This window comes from Mus musculus, chromosome 12 (assembly GCF_000001635.26).
Source record: "Mus musculus strain C57BL/6J chromosome 12, GRCm38.p6 C57BL/6J".
Lineage (NCBI taxonomy): Eukaryota > Metazoa > Chordata > Mammalia > Rodentia > Muridae > Mus > Mus musculus.
In genome coordinates this window covers 8,765,552-8,771,395 of record NC_000078.6, presented here as the reverse complement: position 1 = coordinate 8,771,395, position 5,844 = coordinate 8,765,552, and the positions used below count along the sequence as shown (strand labels likewise).

General features: G+C 45.8%; 1 long non-coding RNA gene across 1 annotated transcript; it reads left to right on the top strand.

Moving 5' to 3' along the window:
- Window positions 1–124: 124 nt before the first annotated feature.
- Gm4755 lies at window positions 125–5,608 on the top strand. The gene is made up of 3 exons (XR_381238.4): window positions 125–431; window positions 768–1,885; window positions 5,184–5,608. It is a non-coding gene; the product is annotated as a predicted gene 4755 (long non-coding RNA).
- Window positions 5,609–5,844: the final 236 nt, after the last annotated feature.

Below are 5,844 nucleotides of genomic sequence, written 5' to 3'. Positions count from 1 at the left end.
CCGCCTTATAATAAACCCAAAGGCTCTGCAGTTGCAAAACTAGCCGCCCACCCCCAGCTCCGCGGGCCTGGGTAGTCCCAATCTCCACCCCTCGGGCCCCGCCCCCTGGGTTGCCCCGCCCCTTGGAGCGCCCCACCCCCCAGGGATCCAGCCACACCCCCTTCCACGCCTCCTAGGATCGAAGCCCACCCCACTCTTCAGCTCTTGCAGGTCTGAGTCCCACCTTCCTCCCCTGAGCACTGGTGAGTGCCGGCAATCTGTAATTCCCGCGTCGCACCTTCCTTGATGCGTAGCTGACGGAGACCCAGGTGCACTCGCTACTATGTCCTGGTCCGGAGTCCGGAGGCACTGCCCTGGAGAAGGGCGATTGTTAGTTCTCTACGTGCGAGGCTGCAGCGCCCTCTGGGCGAGGACACCCAGGGGTCCTCCAGGTGAGCAAGATTTTGGGGGCAACCTCGGAGCCCCACAGCGATGAGGCTATATATAAACCGAGGGATCGATGTATGGTTCCCACCTCCCCACGGGCTGAGGATAGGGGACCCCTGAGGTCTTGGTCCTTTACTTAATTGCTGGGAACTCCAGACCTTTAAAGACCTTTAAAGACATGAGCACTGTCTGGAAGAGCTGGCTTTGTTATTGTTTTTATTATTATTATTATTATTATTATTATTATTATTTTCTTTTTTGCTGTCTTTCTATTTATAGAAAGCCCCTTCTCTTCCTTGTCCAAGACCAAAGGAAAAAATAAATGGCCTCTTTGTTTCCAGGTGACCGCAGGCCTAACCAGCTGCGGAGCTCCAGTTGAATTCCTGTTCCTTCATGATTCTCTATGGGGCCTGGACCTCACAGTTTCCAACGTCCTTCAGACGTGTCAGTCCAAAAAGGAGCCCAGAGAGCCTACAGGCGAGGCAGATAGCAGCGAGAGCAAGGAGGAAGAACCAGCCCTGTCTTGCCCTCAATCTGTAGATGGTGCCAAAGGCCCTTTGCACCTGCAAGGCAGGGGCCATAGATGGCATCCATCCTTGTTCCTCAGCCCCACATCAGCTGGCCTGGACTGAGAAGCTAGATCTGAGGCTCAGCGTCTCGGGAAGTCCCCAGTGTAGACTCTACACTGTGGAACCAGCCTTCTGGGAATTCAACAGCCTCCTTTACACACACCACACCTCCAGCAGTAGCCCAACAACCAGCACCCAGTTGTGTTTGAACACTTTTGTCCTCAGGAAACTCTCCCTTTTGGCGTCTCAGCTGCCCTAGGTCTAACTATGGGCTACATACAGATCCTGCCCAGTTCTTGCCTAGATCCTTGAGGGTCTTGGTAAAGAATACCCAATAGCAAGGCTCAGGAAGGCTTAGGACCTAAAAAGCAGGTGCCTCCTAACACAGTGGCTTTGGGATCTGAAGTCAGCTCTTCAGTCCTTTGAGCCTGATATTTGGAGGAAAATAGGACACTTTGGTATTTTACCTTCCTGTCCTCTCAAAATGGGGGCGGGAGGGGGGGGGGGAGACGGGAACAGGAAGGGACTGATGAGGCTGTTTCATGTTTTAAACATGACCAGCTTGATCTTTCCTTCCAACTGCATAAGTTTAGCCCAGATCAATGAGACAGTAAAGAGGCAACGAAGACGACTCCTATAGGGAGACCCCAAGAAAGGCACATAAAGAAAGGAGGCTATGGTCCTGTTGACCTCAGAGCCCAGGCACCCTACATGGCTTGTGATTCCTCCCTGTCCTCAATATGCAAGAGGTTGGAGAGATGGCTCAGGGGTTAAGAGCACTGACTATTCTTCCAGAGGATCAGGGTTCAATTCCCAGCACCTGTATGGCGACTTACAGCTGTCTATAACTCCAGTACCAGAGGATACAACATCCTCACACGGACATACATGTAAGTGAAGTACCAATTTACATAAAATAAAATAGAATACTAATTCTAAGAAAGAGAGAGAGAGAGAGAGAGAGAGAGAGAGAGAGAGAGAGCCTTTGTTCCAGCACCCCTTACATCTAAGCTGATGGAGAGTAGGTAGGGAGCTTAGCGTCTGACTGCAGGTCTGCATGCAATTGACATCTGAGCTGGAGCAGACTGTCTGCATAGGTTGACAGTGTCTGTCAAGCTGAAAATGCATTAGCCCTCTCACCCAGGATGACTTCTCCAGGCCATTTGACTTCCCTAATAGGCATGCCGAATGCCTGTCACTGAAGGAAAACCAAAGTAGCTATGAATGGTCCCACATTTGAATTCCATGCAGTATTTCTGAAATGAAGCTAGTTAACTCCTAATATGGAAAGCTTTTTCAAAACCTACTTTGAGTAGATTGTTGGGCTGCACACTTTTAATCCCAGCTCTCGAGAGGCAGAGAGACAGGCAAATCTCTAAATTTGAGGCCAACCTGGTCTACAGAGCTAGTTCCTGGACAGCTAGAGCTACACAGGAAACCCTGTCTTCAAAAACCTAAAAAACGGGGCTGGAGAGATGGCTCAGCAGTTAAGAGCACTGACTGCTCTTCCAAAGGTCTGGAGTTCAATTCCCAGCAACCACATGGTGGCTCACAACCATCCATAACGAGATCTGGCGCCCTCTTCTGGAGTGTCTGAAGACAGCTACAGTGTACTTACATATAATAAATAAGAAAATCTTAAAAAAACAAAAAACAAAACAAAACAAAAAAAAAAACTAAAAAACGAGGGCTAGAGAGATGGCTCAGTGGTTAAGAATAATGACTGCTCTTCCAGAGGACCCAGGTTCAAGTCCCAGCACCCACAACAATGGTAGCTCACAACAGTCTGTAACTTCAGTTTCTGACACTTTTACACATACATGCAGGCAAAACACCAATGGACATAAGATAAAAATAAATTTAAGGGGCTGGTGAGATGGCTCAGTGGGTAAGAGCACCCGACTGCTCTTCCGAAGGTCCAGAGTTCGAATCCCAGCAACCACATGGTGGCTCACAACCATCCGTAACAAGATCTGACTCCCTCTTCTGGTGTGTCTGAAGACAGCTACAGTGTACTTACATATAATAATAAAATAAATAAAAAAAAAATAAAATAAATTTAAAAAGAAGAAAAAAAAACAAAAAACTTATTTTGAGATGAAATATGTATCTCAAGTGAAAAATGTCTAACATATATACTACATAGAGTGATATATATACATACATCTATTAATGTTCAAAATGTTCTTTTAAAATGTTTGTAATAACCAAGCAAAGTGTCACATGCCTTTAGTCTCAGCACTTGGGAGGCAGTGGTAGGTAGATCTCTATAAGTCCCTGGCTAGCCTGGTCTACATAGTGAGTTCCCAAATAGTTGGAGCTACATAGTGAGACCCTGTCTTTAAAAGCCAAAATCCAAAACAAGCAAATAAGCAAACAAAAAGTATACATTAAAGAAGACCTGGGGGAGAAGGAGGGAATAGGAACCACAGACGAGAGCTTTTGTGTTAACGCTGTGTCTTTAGAGCATTTAAAATGAAAATAGCTATTTATATTACTGGTTTCATTTTTCTTGGGTTTGGGTAGGGTTTTTCTTTGTAGGCCAGGCTGTCTTAAACTCACAGCAATCCCCCCCCCATTGGTCTGTCAAGTGCTGGGATTACAATGTGCTTATTTTTTTTTCTTTTTTGTGACCCATGTACCCCAGGCTAGCCTATACTATGTAGCTAATGACCTTGGACTCCCCATCATCCTCAGCTTCCCAGGTGCTGACACCACAGGTGGGACATGCAGTGTGGGAGAGCACATCCAGGGCTTCACACTAGGCAAGTGGAGCCTTTGGGTTGCTTTTAGCCTCAATCAATAAACTTCCCTCAAGCCTGAAGAACAGGCCCGTTACCATTTGTCAGGACTTGCGTTGGAGCCACTGGCCTTTACCCACTGGGCCATCATGCTCAAACCTTTCTATTTTTTAATTTATTTTACTTTTCATTTATGAAATGAAATATTATAAATTATGGTAGTTAATTTCTCATGTCAACTCCACTGGGTTAAAGGTACTAAGAGAGCAAATAAAGTATTATTTGCAGGTGTGAGGGTGGGTCCTAAAGAGCTAGCTAAGCATCTGAGTCAGAAGACAGAGGAAAGACTAGTCACTCCCACCAATAGGGGTGGACATCACTCCATCTGGTGAGTTTGAATATCTAGAGGTACCAAGAAGAGACAAGCTCTCTCTCTCTCTCTCTCTCTCTCTCTCTCTCTCTCTTGCTCGCTCGCTCGCTCGCTCTCGCTCTCGCTCTTGCTCTCACTCTCTGCTGGAACTAGACATGCATTCTGCCCCATCCTTGGTCATTGGAATGTCTGGCTCTTGAACTCCAAGTGAATTGTAACATCTTAATCTTTTGTCTGCAGCATGCAGGCAAGAGACTGTGGGCCTTCTCTGCCTAGATCATCTCAAGCGCCAATTCCCATAGTAAATGTCCTTGCTTATACATATATCCTGTTAGTTCTGCTTCTCCGGGGGCCCCTGACTAATACCCAGACACAACTGGGTTCTCCCAGTTTGTGTTCTGCTCTAAGAGTTAACTCATGTTGACACTTGTAGCCCTGATTCATGTACTTTAATTGCAGTATTATAATCTGCCTCATTGTTGTGAAATAAAAATGCCACAGTGTATCCATGGACATTCTGTTGTTTCTGGCTGTTGCTGGGCTCTTGGTTTTAAGATGTTATTTACTACCACTGTCAGTTCCTTGTCATTGTTATTTTTTATTGTTGTTGTTTGTTCCTTTCTTTGTCCATGATACTGAGGGCAGAATATGCCAGGCAAGTATTCGATCACTATGCTCTGAAGAGAATCCTTGTCTGTTCCCTCAAGTGTGTATGTGAGGGCAAATCTAGAAATTCAATCCCTGGATTATAATACAAATATCTTCAAATTTCTTATAAATCATTCTAAGCAATTTCTCTAAACAAAACAGTCCCCAAAAGGCCCGTAACCATGCATAGTCCCAGTGGCAGTCAGGAAAACTGGCATTCCTTCTTTTGAATATTTATGGAGAACAGGAGACCCGTGCCATAGTGCATGTGTGGAGATTGGAAGGCAACATTCAAGAGTTGGTTTTCCCCTTCAGCCATGTGAGACCTGGGGATCAATCTCAAGTTATCAGGCTTGTAGAGATCAACTTTCCCACTGAATAATCTAGTCAGTCAATGTAGCCTGACCATTCTTTGACATTCTTTTCTAGGCCTTGATATGGATGGACATTTTATGTCCTCTCGGTTGGACTCAGATCAAGTTACGGGAGCTGTGGTGTGAGTTTCCTCATCATTCCCATCATAAAACATCTTGCTGAAGCTTTTTGTTGCTACCTGGTTAGGAAGAGCATCTCTGGTCGCCTCTCAGCCTGTTCTCCATCCCTTTCTCAGATGGTTCCCTAACTAGGCCATTGAGGTGCCTTAGCCGGAACAATGTGCTCTTGTACAAGCTTGATAAACCACCGCACTTGGCTCCCTGGAACCCACCCAAAGGTGGAAGGGGAGAATCAACTTACAGAACTGTCCTCTGTCCACACATCCTCCCTTCACACAGTAACAATAGATACTTTTTTTTAATCCCCTAAAATTAAGATGTGTTCATAGCTACAGCAAGTAAAGATGACCTTTTCCAGCATCTTTTACAGCAGTATTCAGCCATGTTCTTTGGAGTTTGCCATTGCCAGTGGTAAATAATCAGAGACAAACATTCCTCTCCCCCTTTCATTTTCCCTCCTAGCTAGAATGCAGATATAATATCTGTACACGGGATAGCAATCTTTGGCCATGAAGTGACCTCAGAACAGAGACCATGTATGGTAGAAGAGCAAGTGAGAAGCAGCCTGGGCCCCTGGCCCCCACCCCCGGCCCTCA